This window comes from Triticum aestivum, chromosome 5D (assembly GCF_018294505.1).
Source record: "Triticum aestivum cultivar Chinese Spring chromosome 5D, IWGSC CS RefSeq v2.1, whole genome shotgun sequence".
In the NCBI taxonomy this organism is placed as follows: domain Eukaryota; kingdom Viridiplantae; phylum Streptophyta; class Magnoliopsida; order Poales; family Poaceae; genus Triticum; species Triticum aestivum.
The window spans coordinates 462,426,996-462,444,488 of NC_057808.1; the positions used below are offsets into that span (position 1 = coordinate 462,426,996).

Below are 17,493 nucleotides of genomic sequence, written 5' to 3' on the forward strand. Positions count from 1 at the left end.
AATTAGTAATTAAAGGGCTCAAGCTAGCATGATGAATGAATTGCATGAATCATGAAGCAAACCACATACCCAGTTGCGCCCGAACTGATATAAGTTGGAGCTGCCTTGATGGTGTGGCACACCTTCCATTTGGGCACGTTTGTCCTTGGCCTGGTTGTGGAGGGCAAGCCATTCTTGTGAGCACCACTCATCGACCAACCCCTCCCAAAAATCCATCCGATCCGCACACCATCTCGGAGGCGCCTAAGTTAGCAAATAGAAACTTGAGCGCTACGGCTAAGAATTACTAAATGAAGGAACTTAAGTAGAAGGCCTTAAGAATTACCTTCATGTACTGCTCCTTACTCAGGAACTTATCGCGGCACGCCGGCTTGGTCTTCTTGATACCACGCAAGGCGTAGTAGTCTCGAACAGCCTGCACCCGAGCCTCGCGCCGTAAGTTCTGGAGTAGGCGCTTGCAGACGTTCTGGATAACATTTGCGCTGTCCTCCTCGTATCCCTCCTCACACCTGTAGAATGTCTGCAATCAAATGAGACAATATTGATTAGTACAATTAATAACTAGCTAGTTGAAGATTTTGAAATGTGTAAAGGAGAAATTACCCAGAACGTCCTGATCACCATGTCTGCCCTCGTGTCGCACAAGACACCGTCGATAATGACATCCGGCGGGGCCGGGGCAGCCACGTAGTGCTCCCAGCTCAACCCAAGCTTTGGAAGCCGACCCTCACCAGGCAACGTGACAAACCCCGGGAAGTTTTGCCGGCAAAGAACTCCAAGGACGGAGTTGGGCCGGCGGACACTATGATGGTGGTCCCAACCCCTGCAGCATGACAAGGCCGACGCATTAGTTATTTGAAGAAACGTGAATGCAGAAGGTACAAAAATATTAAATTCACTTTCGTACCTCTCCCCATCAGGCAAGATCAACCACCTCTGCTCGCGGGTCGCCGGCACGGACGGGAGCCGTGTAGCACCACGCTGGTACACGGTGCCACCCTCCTCCTCAAGATCAGTCGGCTCCCCGCCATCACCAGCATGGCCACTCGGCTCCTCGGGCTGATCCGGCCAGGTACCCCATCCGGACGTGTGCTCCTCCGGGGTCTCGTGGGCCGAAGGCCAGTCGACCCGAGGCTCGTGGGCCCAAGACCCGTGGACCGGAGGCTCGTGGACCGGAGTCCGTGTAGCCTCCTCCTTGGACGAGTCCACCCTAGCAGTCACGTGCTCGGGTGAAACAGCTGGGGGTGGCGGCGAGGAAGGTGCCCTAGCAGTCACCCTACCTCCTCTCCCGCGACCACGTGCCCCACCTCCTCTCTTCCTACCTCGTCCCCTGCTGGGCACCGCGGTCGACGAAGAAGGGCCCGGCGGTGTGGACATACTGTCCAGCAACGCTCGGCGGAGAGGTACGTCTGGAATCGAAGACCTCAGACCACGCGCCGACGAAGAAGGGGCCTTGGCGCGCTCCCGACCAGCGCCCACCATCTTTCAACACCTACCATGATAAACAGTAAACGAAATTAGTACAACATAAAAAAAAAGACCGACATGAATAATAATATGTGTATCACTTAAGTGTATCATCATCAAGTACAACATCAAAAAATTTAATACCTGACACTACTAATAATCTCGATTAGTATCATCAATAAATGCATAATCATCATCATCACTATAATCAATGATGGGATCATAGGGTTCAGTGGCATCAACATGTGCAAGGCCACCTTGACGTAATCGGTGAAGCAATGACAGGTCATCCGCAGCAGTAACCTCTTCTTGTTCCGGCTCTTCTTGTTCCTCCTCTGGGGTGATGTCGGATTCACTGTCGCTGTCTACTTCAATGTTTTGGGGTGAAGTATAGCGGTTCTTGAAACGCTTTTTGGAAAGACGTGTCTCTTGGAAGAATTCTCCTTCATATGTGTCTGGGTTAATGTGAGGTTCATAATCCTCTTCCTTTGGGGGAGATAGTCTAGCACGTGGCGGCACTTCATAAACGACATCCCAACCTTTCAGATTTGGATTAGTTTGGCAGGCCCACGGTAGATAGAATACTTGGGTCGCCTGTTGAGCCGTAATATAGATATCAGGAACATCTAAATGGGTGCTTTGGTTGATTTCAACTAGCCCTATATGTTCATGAGTCCTTCTAGTCTCCTTCGGCTGAAACCAATAACATTTGAAGACTACGACATTCGGTGGGTTTTCACCATAGAATAGAAGTTCATAAATTGCTTCAACTCTCCCATAATACTCGGTACCTCCTTCGCCGATAGCAGATACACAACAATTTGTAGACTTTCGGTCGGCCATTGATAGCTCTTTGCCATAGGTACGAAAGCGATACCCGTTGATGTCGTATTAGTCAAATGAACGGACCTTATAGTCAAAACCATTAGCGACTTGTCTCAATTCGGCGTCCATAGACTCTGAATTAGGCTACAAGTTTAATATGAAAGGATTGTTGCATTACGCACAAATTAGCGAATGAAACCGGGATAGCCGCCTACAAATTAGCCTACAAGTATAATAGAAATTACCGTCCAGTTCTGCTTTCCTTTCGGTTCTTTCATGTTTTGTAACGGCCTATCACATAGCGCCTCCAGATCGACTCTAGCCTTAGTATTATCCTTTGACTTCCCATCTATGCCGAACAATGTACCAAAAAGTGCCTCGGCGATATTCTTCTCAGTGTGCATCACGTCGATGTTGTGTGGGCAAAGGAGGTCTTTGAAGTAAGGCAGATCCCATAAGCATGTTTTGTGAGTCCAGGCGTGCTTAGAATTATACCCCTTGAAGTACCCTGGACGCTCTGGATCTGGCTCGAGAGCGTTTAACTGATCCAGGGTCTGTTGGCCAGTCAATGCATGTGGTGCAGAGTTTTTGACAACTCTACCTCTGATGAAGTTCTTCTTGTCTTTCCTGAACTTATGGCGAGGATTCAGGAACTGTCTATGCATGTCGAAGCAAGAAAACTTGCGACCGGCCTGAAGCCAACGAAACTCAAGAGCTCCCTTGCATGTGGGGCACGGGAACCTTCCATGCACACACCAGCCAACGAATAGCACATACGCCGGCAAGTCATGCGTCGAGTACATGTACCAGACACGCATTATGAAGTTCCGTTTGCTATAGGCATCGTATGTCTTGAACCCATTATCCCAGGCTTCTTGCAATTCGTCCTTAAGCGGTTGCATGTACACATTCATATTTTTCCCCGGATAGTTGGGCCCTGGAATTATCAACGTCAGGAAAATGTTCTTTCTTTGCATAATCTGTCCGGGGGGGAGATTGAGTGGAAAGACAAATACGGGCCAACAACTGTATTGGGCTGCCGTCATACCAAACGCACTAAACCCATCCGTGCTGATGCCGACTCGAGGATGCCTTGGATCTGCCGCTTTGTCACCATGTAATTCATCAAACTTTTTCCACGCAACACCATCCGATGTGTGTACAATCATCAGATTCCCATCTGCATCTAGTTCGGTTCTTTTGCCCGTTTTGTGCCATGTCATCTGTCTGGCCGTCTCTTCGACCATGAAAAGACGTTGAAGTCTTGGTACGATTGGCATATACCGAAGAACACTAACGGGGATTTTGGTCTGTGTCTTCTCACCCATACCGTTGTCTACCACAACATACCTGGAAGACTTGCAAATGGGACAATAGTTCAAGTCCGCATAGTCAAGCCTAAACAAGACACATCCTTTCTCACAGGCATGTATCTTATCATAGGGCATCTTCAGTGCACGGAGGATTTTGTCCGACTGGTATAGGTTTGCAGGCATTACATGGCCTTTGGGTAGAAAGCGTCCAAATACTGTCATCATTGCATCGTAGCATTCTCTGCCCAAGTTGAACTGAGCCTTCAGAGCCATTACTTGTGAGATGGCATCCAACTGACAAAGCTTAGTGTGCTCATGGAGCGGACGTTTTGAAGACTCCAACATTTCATTGAAGGCCTTTGCAGATTCCTCCATCTCCTCGTCCGAATCCCGAGCATCATCAAAGTCTTGCACCATGTTTTCCATCCCGGTACCATGCTCGTCGGTGCGACGACGATCCACCTCAGCTCGGTCACGTTGGGCAGACTCACCATGAAATGTCCACACCGTATAATCGGGCGTAAAACCACTCTTCTGCAGGTGTTTGCCCATTTCAGCCTCTGTCCTCTTTTCCCAATTGCCGCACCGTAAACAGGGGCACCAGGTTTTCCTCTGGCCATTTGCAAATGCGGCTCGCACAAACCCCTTGGTTTTTGTGAACCATTCAGTGCTCCATTTGTTCTGACCAGTGTGACCGGTGTACATCCACGCACGATCAATCATCTTGACTTTCAGAGCTACTAGACACACAACAAATATATATATATATATAATTCAGCATGTATGTATTCATCAGTTGATCTACTTTGTCAATTTTATTACGTCCATTCAACCTACACTCTAATAGGTAATGATAGGTCCTAATCCCACCCGAGTATGTTTAGATTGGGTTCATTTTCCCATGCTATGCCCCGGATCCTACGCAAAATTTCGGCAGCACCTCCCCGCTGTTCTCCTGATACACGTCTCTGCAATAAACAGAGAGGATGTGTACCCGGAGAACAACAGGGGAGGCACTGACAAAATTTATGCGTCGGATCCGGAGCAAAGCATATGGGAAAACGAACCCAATCTAAACATACTCGGGCTGTCCATGGATAGAGTTGGACAATTGGAAAGAATCAAGGTTATAAATACGCAAATGCATGCATATTTATAACTATGACGCTTTCGAACGGGAGACACATATTGGTTACGCATACTGATGATTCAAGACACATATATATCTAGCTATCAAGTTTCATCGAAATAGATCAAATAATTAATGGGGGAGGAGGACATGTCATTTGTGCTCACCCACGAACGAAGGGGCAGAGCTCGTCAAACGCACGGCGAGGTCGTCGAACACCAAACCTCGCAGCGATGAAACAACTGCACATTTAAAACTACCCGATCAACACAATTATATATGATGTTTTTCATAACAAAATCGAAAGATATATGACCTAACTAATAATTCACAAATATATGACCCCGTCGGCTTCTGGAAGGCCAAAGAACACCTTTTTGGGAGGTGTCGGGGGTCGGGGTGTCGTGTCGGTCTCGGGGTGCCGTGTCGGGGTCGGGGTCTCGGGGTCGGGGTGTCGGGTCGGGGTGCCGGGTCGGGGTCGGGGTGCCGTGTCGGTGTCGGGTCGGGGTGTCGGGTCAGGCTCGGGTCGGGGTGTCGGGTCGGGTCGGGTCGGGGTCTCGGGTCGGGGCGGGGTGTCGGGGGGGGGTGTCGTGTCGGGTCGGGGTGTCGTGTCGGTCTCGGGGTGCCGTGTCGGGGTCGGGTGTCGTGTCGTCTCGGGTGCCGTGTCGGGTCGGGTCTCGGGTCGGGTGTCGGGTCGGGGTGCCGGGTCGGGTCGGGGTGCCGTGTCGGTGTCGGGGTCGGGTGTCGGGTCAGGCTCAGGGTCGGGGTGTGGTGTCGGGGTGTGGTGTCGGGGTTGGGGGTCAGGGGGTCTTCTCATTCTTCTACTACTTCTACTTCTTCTCATTCTTCTACTTCTTCTCATCCCCCGTCTTCTTCTTCTTCTTCTTCTTTCTCCTCCTCCTCCTCCTCTTCTTCTTCTTCTTCTTCTTCTTCTTCTTCTTCTTCTTCTTCTTCTTCTTCTTCTTCTTCTTCTTCTTCTTTCTCCTCCTCCTCCTCTCCTCCTCTCCTCTCTTCTTCTCTTCTTCTTCTTCTTCTTCTTCTTCTCTTCTTCTTCTTCTTCTTCTTCTCTTCTTCTTCTTCTTCTTCTTCTTCTTCTTCTTCTTCTTCTTCTTCTTCTTCTTCTTCTTCTTCTTCTTCTTCTTCTTTCTTCTTCTTCTTCTTCTTCTTTCTTTCTCCTCCTCCTCCTCCTCTTCTTCTTCTTCTTCTTCTTCTTCTTCTTCTTCCTTCTTCTTCTTCTCTTCTTCTTCTTCTTCTTCTTCTTTCTTCTTCTTCTTCTTCTTCTTCTTCTTCTTCTTCTTCTTCTTCTTCTTCTCTTCTTCTCTTCTTCTTCTTCTTCTTCTTCTTCTTCTCTTCTTCTTCTTCTTCTTCTTCTTCTTCTTCTTCTTCTTCTTCTTCTTCTTCTTCTTCTTCTTCTTTCTCCTCCTCCTCCTCCTCCTCCCTCTCTCTCTCTTCTTCTTCTTCTTCTTCTTCTTCTTCTTCTTCTTCTTCTTCTTCTTCTTCTTCTTCTTCTTCTTCTTCTTCTTCTTCTTCTTCTTCTTCTTCTTCTTCTTCTTCTTCTTCTTCTTCTTCTTCTTCTTCTTCTTCTTCTTCTTCTTTCTCCTCCTCCTCCTCCTCCTCCTCCTCTTCTTCTTCTTCTTCTTCTTCTTTCTTCTTCTTCTTCTTCTTCTTCTTCTTCTTCTTCTTCTTCTTCTTCTTCTTCTTCTTCTTCTTCTTCTTTTGCTCCTCCTCCTCCTCCTCCTCCTCTTCTTCTTCTTCTTCTTCTTCTTCTTCTTCTTCTCTTCTTCTTCTTCTTCTTCTTCTTCTTCTTCTTCTTCTTCTTCTTCTTCTTCTTCTTCTTCTTCTTCTTCTTCTTCTTCTTCTTCTTCTTCTTCTTCTTCTCTTCTTCTTCTTCTTCTTCTTCTTCTTCTTCTTTCTCCTCCTCCTCCTCCTCCTCTTCTCTTCTTCTTCTTCTTCTTCTTCTTCTTCTTCTTCTCCTTCTTCTTCTTCTTCTTCTTCTTCTTCTTCTTCTTCTTCTTCTTCTTCTTCTTCTTCTTCTTCTTCTTCTTCTTCTTCTTCTTCTTCTTCTTCTTCTTCTTTCTCCTCCTCCTCCTCCTCCTCTTCTTCTTCTTCTTCTTCTTCTTCTTCTTCTTCTTCTTCTTCTTCTTCTTCTTCTTCTTCTTCTTCTTCTTCTTCTTCTTCTTCTTCTTCTTCTTCTTCTTCTTCTTCTCTTCTTCTTCTTCTTCTTCTTCTTCTTTCTTCTTCTTCTTCTTCTTCTTCTTCTTCTTCTTCTTCTTCTTCTTCTTCTTCTTCTTCTTCTTCGTCTTCTTCTTCTTCTTCTCCTCCTCCTCCTCCTCCTCCTCCTCCTCCTCCTCTTCTTCTTCTTCTTCTTCTTCTTCTTCTTCTTCTTCTTCTTCTTCTTCTTCTTCTTCTTCTTCTTCTTCTTCTTCTTCTTCTTCCCCCTTCTACTTAACCTAAACCAAAACTAAAAACCTAAACTAATTAAAAATAAACTATTTAAACCTAAACTAATTAAACTAAATAACCTACACTAATTAATTCTAAACTGAAAAAACTTAAACTAAAAAACCTTATCTAAATAGAAAAAAAGCAAAAAAAAAAAGAAAAAAAATGGGATCGAGGGGCTCACTGTGGGGGGCGGCGACGGGTCGGGGAGGGGCCGGCGACGGGGGCCGGGGCGGGGTGGTGGAGGAGGCGGGGCGGCGGCGGCCCGGCCGGCAGGGGCCGGGGCGGCGGGGGGCCCGGCCGGCGGGGGGCCGAGGCGGGGCAGTGGAGGAGGCGCGGCGGGGGGGGGGCGGGGGCCGGGCGGCGAGGGGCCGGGGCGGGCGGCGGGGGGCCGGGGCGGCTGTGGGCCGGGGCGGCGGGGGCCGGGGCGGGGGGGCGACGGGGCGGTGGGCGGCGGGGAGCCGGGGCGACGGGGCGGTGGGGCGGCGGGGAGCCGGGGCGGCGGGGCGACGGGGCGGCGGCGGCGATGGGCGGCGGGTGGCGGCAGCGGCGGCGGGGTCGGAGGAGAAGGGCGCGCGAGGACGAAGTGAGTAACGGGCGGGGGGTACCTGCCGTTAGGCAAGTGCCCTCTTTGCCGTCAGCCAGCCTTTGTCGTCCGCCTTTTTGCCTCTTTGCCGTCTGCTAGCGAACGGCAAAGAGGTGGGCCGTTAAGATTTTTTCAAACGAGCGGGGGGTGGGGGCCACCACACTCTTTGCCGTCTGCCAGCGGACGGCAAAGATTCTTTGCCGTCTGCTGGCGGACGGCAAAGAGATGGCTGATGGCAAAGAGCTTCTTTGCCGTCAGCCTTTTCTTTGCCGTCCGCTTACGTGTAGCTGATGGCAAAGAGCTTCTTGGCCGTCAGCTAGCAGACGGCAAAGAGCTGGCAGATGGAAAATTAGCTGATTCCAGTAGTGGTTGCTTCATAAGGGGCTGATTTGGATCCATATGTTTCATGCTATGGTTAGGTTTACCTTAATACTTTTGTTGTAGTTGCGGATGCTTGCAATAGAGGTTAATCATAAGTGGGATGCTTGTCCAAGTAAGGACAGCACCCAAGCACCGGTCCACCCACATATCAAATTATCAAAGTACCGAACGCGAACCATATGAACGTGATGAAAACTAGCTTGACGATAATTCCCATGTGTCCTCGGGAGCGCTTTTCCTTATATAAGAGTTTGTCCAGGCTTGTCCTTTGCTACAAAAAGGATTGGGCCACCTTGCTGCACTTTATTTACTTTTGTTACTTGTTGCTCGTTACAAATCATCTTATCACAAAACTATCTGTTACCTATTATTTCAGTACTTGCAGAGAATACCTTGCTGAAAACTGCTTATCATTTCCTTCTGCTCCTCGTTGGGTTCGACACTCTTACTTATCGAAAGGACTACGATAGATCTCCTATACTTGTGGGTCATCAGGCATCGAGCCCGTAGCGCCGAAGTTCAACCTGTGGTCGGCTTTCCCAATCACCTTCGACCGCAAGGACCATCCGACCAGTATCCGTCATGGAGGTTCGGCGGCCCTGGTACTGGACCCCATTATCGATGGGTACCACCTCACAAGAGTCGTAATGGACAGGGACAGTAGCCTCAGTCTAATCTACGCAAACACAATGAGTAAAATGGGGATCGATCCGTCAAGGATCAAGCCTAGCAACACCACCTTCAAGGGGGTTATTCTGGGTGTACAAGCCCGATGCTTAGGCATGGTAACTTTGGAAGTGGTATTCGGCTCACCGGAAAACTTTCGAAGTGAATACTTGATCTTCGGCATAGCCCCATTCTGCAGTGGCTATCACGCCCTCCTTGGCTGAACGGCATTCGCCAAATTCAGCGCCGTCCCGCATTATGCATACCTCAAGCTGAAGATGCCTGGTCCTGCGGGTGTCATAACGATCAACGGAAACACGGAGCGCTCGCTCCGGATTGAGGAACACACTGCGGCCCTGGCAGCCGAAAGCTAGTCCGTCGCTAATAGGCCAAGGCATCAGCCCGCCGTAAAGGGAAAAGATACACTTAAATGGTCTCGAGCCTGATCCCCGTCATGGGAACCTGCCTTCGTTTGCCGCAAATACGGATACGCTCCCCACGGCACGCCCGCCTTCACCACGCTTCAAGTGCCTCCTACGCACAACTTCGCGCTCAAGATACCATGGGCGCCCGTGGGGGCTTATAACACCATCTGTTCGGCTCAACCAAACTATGGAATCACCACGTCCTTGGACGACAACAGGCAGGACTCCAGACTCGCTTAGCATCAAGCTATAATGGTAGGACTACATCTCAAGGTCCCTATTGAAGGCACCCCTCGCCAGCACGCGGCGTTCTAAATGGATGTCCAATTCACTCCCCTCCACCTCGCAGAAGGAAAGGCGCAGACGTGCAGCAGGGCACAGTTGAGGCTTCGATCCACACATCAAGGCCCTTCCTCTGTAAAATTTTCTTTTCTTCATTATTATAAACAGCTTAGCAGTTCGAATTGTACGGATACACGTCCAGAGTTTATGGAAAATAAAAACATCTTTTACGGTGTTCGAGCATCCGCATTATTAGGCCATCTTTCTTTCCTTTCTCGTTTTTCCTGCTCTTCGAACAGCTGGGCATGCACACATTGTGTAATAACTACAAATCGGTTAATTGACCAAAGGCCTGATTTTCCCATCAGATCTACATATTAAGTCCGGCACCACTTCTCGTTGAGTGTTCGGCGTCTCGGATATTGCACTATATGCATTAGTTCCGAACTATGTCTTGGGTCAATAGTTGGGTTGCCCGGCTCCTGTTCTTGCCCTCTTACGGTCCGCACATTCAGCTAAGAAGGTAAAGAGAGAACCCCTGTGATTGTGCTTCTGGCTAGTCCAGTCAAGCACCTCAGGGAAGAAAGCCGAAAACTGGCCGTCATAGTAAGCGAGAACTGGTCAGCGATCGGACGACAATTGTTAAACTAAGAAATCATTGGCGATTTATCCGTATCATACGTAGGGTTCGTCCTAGCACAAACCATATGATTATAAAGGCACAACTTGGCTCTCACGTACATCACAAAAACCTGGGGGCTAGTCACTAGCCCTCGCCATCAAGCTCCTATGGCTAAGTGAAAGCGATAAAGCCGTATAGTCTGATTGCCTAGGCTCTCTCTCGCACTACCGCCTTGGGGCACCGAGACGTCTGCTAAGAGTAATAGTGCATAGACGAAACACCCCTCATAACTTTCACTTGGGGGCTGAAGCCGATGAATGGTAACTTTTAAAATAATAAACGACTGCACAGGAGTCAAAACAAACACACCATAATATCCAAATGAACCGCATTATAAATCAAAAGGGTTTGATCGACAATTTACACATTCACTCAATGATTACATCCTTGGAACACTGGCCCTCTATCGCCCGAGCACCATCCATAACCTGTGCAAAGTACAGTTTGGGGCGGCAGTGCTCCATTCCAACTGGCGGAGGACCAGTGGCCATATCCATCGGCTTGATCTTCAGTAAGTACTTCTTACCATTTGCGATTTGCCCCATTTGGCGGAGCTCCTCCCGGACACCCCGCACCTCCGTTCTGGCCTCCTGGAGCTCTTTCTCCACCTTGGACAACTTGGAGGACTGCTCCTTTTGCTTATTCTCAAGGGCCTCACACTTCGTGACGGCATCCTTGAGCTCCACCTGCACTTCGGCCACTCTAGCCTCATGCTTCTCTCTGGTAGTCTTCGGCTTCTCAAGTTCGGCAGTCGCCTTTTCGGCAGCCGCTTTCTTCTTGGCCGCTTCGGCCTCGGCCTTCTTCAGCGTCGCCTTCAGACTCTCAACCTCCGCGGTGGCAGCTGCACGAACCAAACACCATATGCTCAGCATACAGTCTGGACCGTAAGTATCCGACAGTGTTCACTATGTACTTCGACAAGAGCTTACCTTGTGCCTCATCAAGCCGCTTGTTGACAAGGTCAAGCTCTTCATCGGAGCGTTCAAGCTTCCGATCCATCTCCTCCAGGACAGAGGCATTAGCAGCCGCGTCCAAGGATGCTGCCTGAGATATCAAATCAATCACGACACTTTAAAAGCTGGCCTACGGATATTTGACCCTCTGCAACGTTTTTTTGCAAACCTCACATAGTTTCGGGGGCTGATATACGGTCTGCTCATAGTTTGACTAAAAAAACGTAAGGAACATTTTCTTGGGAAAGGTACATTACCTGACTCACCTCAACACCTATTAGAAGGCCTTGGACGGCGTCGTTCAGTCCGAATTGGACTGACCAAACACCCTGTAGAACCACACCCATGTGGGTGCGGTGCTCGTTGACGATGACGGAGTTGTTTACCAGCTCCTCCAGTACGCCCGGCCAGCCCGTCACAGCCTGGTGGTTGGCGTCCAGCGTGGGTGGCGGGATCAGCACCGTTCAAGGCCTTGGGGGCTCAGGTGTAGTCTACTGGGAGGGTCCGGATGGACCGGACCCTCCTCCCGCATTAGCCAGGAGGGACGCAACCTCCTGGTCTTCGGTGACCGAGGCGTCAGCCTCGGCCATGGTGGCATCACCCTCCTCCCCCGTGCTCGGGGTCCTTCGGGACAACACTTCCCCAGCCTCTTCAGGGATCAAGGGACGTGCGGAGCGCGCCGTGGATCCGGTGTCCGCCAATTCGGCGGGTGGAGAAGTCCCCTCCGAGGTCTGCTTGGTGGCGTGGCCGCGTGGTGGGCTGTAACATCACGCAATCGGCTTCCATGAGTAAGGGACTGTTAAAAATAAAGCAACTAAAAATGCCAAGTACGTACCTGGCAGCAGGGGGCTTGACCAGGCTCCCTATCCGGAACATTCTTTGACGCCACGGACTCCTCTTTGGAGTCTGAACTATCGGACGGACTCCGCCTCCTCGACGCCTCCAGACGCCGCCCTCTTCTTGGAGTTGGAGGAGATGCTCTCCTGCTTGTCCCCCTCCTCATCCCCATCTTGGGCAGACAGGGCACCAGTGTCTCCGCACTTGGTGTCCGGACGACTTCTTCGGCGGAGGCCCTCTCTGGCCTTCAGTAAATCCTTCATCTTCTTCCCTTTCTTTTCTAGTGCCTTGTAAGGCACCACGACCAGCAGCCCCTCTAGTTGGGCCGATCGAGGCCCTTCGGGTAGAGGAGCCAGGCTACTGATCTTCTCAGACTTTTCAAGCCAGCCCTGTAAAAACCATGAACAGACATTTAGACCGGACTCTATGCAGTACGCCCTCCCAAATATGGACAGGGGAAGAGGTCAATTACCTTCTTCGGCTGGGTTGCGGCGTCGAGGCCGATGTCTTCATTCTTGGCTAGCCAGTCCTCCTGGGACTTGAACAGTTGACCCCATACTTTGTCATGGGTTGTCCGTAGAGGTACTGCATGGTGGCCGGGTCATCCGACTTGTAAGACCACATGGGGCTGGCCCTTTGCTGGCAAGGAAGGAGCTGGTGCCTAAGCATTATCTAGACCAGGCTGGTCAGCTTGGCACCGGTCTCCATCACGCTGGCGTCGCGCTTCTGCATCATCTTCACTTCATTGGCGGACCCCCAGTTAGGGCCCTTTTGGGACCACGAGGTCAATCTCGCTGGGGGGCCGGATCTGAATTCGGGAGCAGCCATCTAGGCCGCATCCCTTGGTTCCGTGATGTAGAACCACTCCTTTTGCCACACCTTGACGGGGTCAATAAACCGACCGTTCGGCCATTGTACTTGGGTCAGCTTACTGATCATGGCTCTGCCGCAGTCCGCCTGGGCGCCGCTGACCACCTTAGGCTTGACGTTGAACACCTTCCGCCACAGGCTGAAGTGCGGCCGAACCCGCAGCAGGGCCTCACAGACGATGATGAAGGCCGGAATATGGAGGAGGGAGTTGGGGGCTAGATCATGGAAATCTAGCCCGTTGAAGAACATCACCCCCCCCCCCCGCGAAGGGGTGTAGAGGAAATCCCAGCACCCGGATAAAATGGTGAAGGAGTACTACCCTCTCGCCGGGCTTGGGCGTGGGGATGATTTGGACCTCCTCGGGGGCCCGATGGGCGATGTCGGCCGATATGTGGCCGGGGCGCTTCAGCTCCACGATGTCGTCGTTGGTACGGTGGAGGCGTCCGACTTGCCATTTGCGCCAGATCCGGCCATGGCTGGGGCTAGGGAGGAGCTAAAAGGGAATCACCGCGGAATAGCAAAGCAGGGCGCTAGAGCTCTAGAGATTGCAAGGACAACGGCGGGTGGTGGAAGAAGGTGTGAGGCGTTAACTATAGCTGATTCCCTCTTTATAAGCCAGGGAGGAGCCAAGCGTCCCCCTTTTCACATCGTGGGCTTCTCCACTTCCTGATATGCACGCAACGTTGTGCACGGGTGGGGGAATCGAAATCATTGATCATATCCCCTAAAAATGGGGCACGATCTCTGCTTTGATGAGACGTGTCAATGGAGGGGCGGCCTCGAGCCGCGCATCAAGAACTGCCAGTCGTTCGACATTATGACCGGCCACCACCCTTCGCTAAAGGTTGTTAGGCGTGGGCACTGTTCACACTTGAGACTTTGGCCTTCAAGGCTAAGTAAAGTAGACACTTCAGATTCCGAACACCATCAAAACTCCGAATACGCACACGACAAAATGAAGAACTCGGCACACAAGACGAAGACCATGATATGTGCGGACGTCGGATACAAGCCCTGGAGTTGGAGGCTAGTTCGGGGGCTATTGAGGGAGTCCTAGACTAAGGGGTCCTCGGGCCGTCGACCTATTACATATGGGCCGGACTGATGGGCCACCACGGGGCCATGCTAGAGTGCGGACTCGTGACCAGACATGAGATCTTCGGAGTCGTGCTGTGCCCTCCAAGTCAAGATCAGCGTGACCTTTCCTTCATTGTAAACAATCGAATGTAACCATAACCCTAATGGTGTCTATATAAAATAGAGGGTTTGAGGCTTTAGGGCTAGAGCTACATCCTTCACCTCATCACCCTAGGGTTTAGCTCGTCTGATCTCGAGGTAGATCTACTCTGTAACTATACCATACATCAAATACAATCAAGAAGGACGAAAAGTTTTACCTCTTCGAGAGGTCCTGAACCTGGGTAAACACCGTGTTCATCGTCCCTTGTTTCCCATTGATCCTAAATCCACAGCTCGGGACCCCCTACCCGAGATCCGCCGGTTTTGACACCGACAGTAAGATCTTGAACCGATATACATATCTCTCCTAGTTCTTTTCCTTGCTGTATAGTATTAATTGTATATCCAATCAAGCAGATGCATGAAGAGCAAGGACTCTCATTTTGCTAAGGAACACAGTTCATGTTGTCTTATTTTGGGCTAGGAAACATGGTTCATATTGCCTGGTCGATAAGATCATGTTCATATACTAATTACTTATGCCAGGCTGCCCCCTCCTAATTAATTGCCATAATTTTTTGCTACTTATTCCCTCAACCTTGGGCTATATATGTTCGTATACAGCAAAGCCGAATCATATAATCACATCAAAAACTATAAAAATAGAGGACAAATAATGGTCAACTCGTCAAAGCAACCAATCTGAGAGAACCAACGGGTCGAAGATCCCCTCGATGAAAACCCTCCAGTGGTGATTCATCTCGAAATGGGAGAGGCGTATGACTCACCAACCAACTCGTCCACGAACACAAAGGACGAGGTGATTCATGAGGGCATGAGAGAGGTGATAACCCACAAGTATAGGGGATCGCAACAGTTTTCGAGGGTAGAGTATTCAACCCAAATTTAATTATTCGACACAAGGGGAGCCAAAGAATATTCTCAAGTATTAGCAGCTGAGTTGTCAATTCAACCACACCTGGAAACTTAATATCTTCAGCAAAGTATTTAGTAGCAAAGTAATATGGAAGTAACGGTAACGGTAGCAAAAGTAATATTTTTGGGTTTTGTAGTAATTGTAACAGTAGCAACGGAAAAGTAAATAAGCAAAGAACAATATGTGAAAAGATCGTAGGCATTGGATCGGTGATGGAGAATTATGCTGGATACGGTTCATCATGTAACAGTCATAACATAGGGTGACACAGAACTAGATCCAATTCATCAATGTAATGTAGGCATGTATTCCGAATATAGTCATACGTGCTTATGGAAAACAACTTGCATGACATCTTTTGTCCTACCCTCCCGTGGCAGCGGGGTCCTAATGGAAACTAAGGGATATTAAGGCCTCCTTTTAATAGAGTACCGGACCAAAGCATTAGCACATAGTGAATACATGAACTCCTCAAACTATGGTCATCACCGGGAGTGGTCCCGACTATTATCACTTCGGGGTTGCCGGATCATAACACATAGTAGGTGACTATAGACTTGCAAGATAGGATCAAGAACTCACATATATTCATGAAAACATAATAGGTTCAGATCTGAAATCATGGCACTCGGGCCCTAGTGACAAGCATTAAGCATAGCAAAGTCATAGCAACATCAATCTCAGAACATAGTGGATACTAGGGATCAAACCCTAACAAAACTAACTCGATTACATGATAGATCTCATCCAACCCATCACCGTCCAGCAAGCCTACGATGGAATTACTCACGCACGGCGGTGAGCATCATGAAATTGGTGATGGAGGATGGTTGATGATGACGACGGCGACGAATCCCCCTCTCCGGAGCCCCGAACGGACTCCAGATCAGCCCTCCCGAGAGGTTTTAGGTCTTGGCGGCGGCTTCGTATCGTAAAATGCGATGAATCCTTCTCTCTGATTTTTTTCTCCCCGAAAGTGAATATATGGAGTTGGAGTTGAGGTCGGTGGAGCGTCAAGGGGCGCATGAGGTAGGGGGCGCGCCCAGGGGGCAGGCGCGGCCCCCACCGTCGTGGACAGGGTGTGGGCCCCCTGACATGGATTTTTCTTCTAGTATTTTTCTTATTTTCCAAATAGATGTTCCGTGGAGTTTCAGGTCATTCCGAGAACTTTTGTTTCTGCACATAAATAACACCATGGATAGTCTGCTGAAAACAGCGTCAGTCCGGGTTAGTTCCATTCAAATCATGCAAGTTAGAGTCCAAAACAAGGGCAAAAGTGTTTGGAAAAGTAGATACGACGGAGACGTATCAACTCCCCCAAGATTAAACCTTTGCTTGTCCTCAAGCAATTCAGTAGATAAAATGAAAGTGATACAGAAAAACTTTTACAAACTCTGTTTGCTCTTGTTGTTGTAAATATGTAAAGCCAGCATTCAAGTTTTCAACGAAGATTATGACTAACCACATTCACAATAACTCTTAAGTCTCATGTTTACTCATATCAATGGCATAATCAACTAGCGAGCGATAATAATAAATCTTGGATGACAACACTTTCTCAAAACAATCATAATATGATATAACAGGATGGTATCTCGCTAGCCCTTTCTGAGGCCGCAAAACATAAATGCAGAGCACCTTTAAAGATCAAGGACTGACTAGACATTGTAATTCATGGTAAAAGAGATCCAGTCATAGTCATACCCAAATATAAATTAATAGTAATGGATGCAAATGACAGCTGCGCTCTCCAGCTAGTTCTCTTTAATAAGAGGGTGATGACTCAACATAAAAGTAAATAGATAGGCCCTTCGCAGAGGGAAGCAGGGATTTGTAGAGGTGCCAGAGCTCGGTTTTGAAGCAGAGATAAATAATATTTTGAGCGGCATACTTTCATTGTCAACATAACAACCAAGAGATGGTGATATCTTCCATGCTACACACATTATAGGCGGTTCCCAAACAGAATGGTAAAGTTTATACTCCCCCTCCACCAACAAGCATCAATCCATGGCTTGCTCGAAACAACGAGTGCCTCCAACTAGCAACAGTCCCGGGGGGAGTTTTGTTTGCAATTATTTTGATTTGATTTGCATAAAGCATGGGACTGGGCATCCTGGTGACCAGCCATTTTCTTGTGAGTGAGGAGCGGAGTCCACTCGTCTTGAGAATAACCCGCCTAGCATGGAAGATACGGACAGCCCTAGTTGATACATGAGCTATTCGAGCATACAAAACAGAATTTCATTTGAAGGTTTAGAGTTTGGCACATACAAATTTACTTGGAACGGCAGGTAGATACCGCATATAGGAAAGGTATAGTGGACTCATATGGAATAACTTTGGGGTTTAAGGGATTGGATGCACAAGCAGTATTCCCGCTTAGTACAAGTGAAGGCTAGCAAAAGACTGGGAAGCGACCAACTAGAGAGCGACAACAGTCATGAACATGCATTAAAATTAATAGATATTGAGTACGAGCATGAGTAGGATATAATCCACCATGAACATAAATATCG

The 17,493-nt window shown here is 49.1% G+C and overlaps 1 pseudogene; it reads right to left on the reverse strand.

Annotated features, from left to right (window-relative positions):
* Window positions 1-6,024: 6,024 nt before the first annotated feature.
* Window positions 6,025-7,157, reverse strand: LOC123126333 (cilia- and flagella-associated protein 251-like; annotated as a pseudogene).
* Window positions 7,158-17,493: the final 10,336 nt, after the last annotated feature.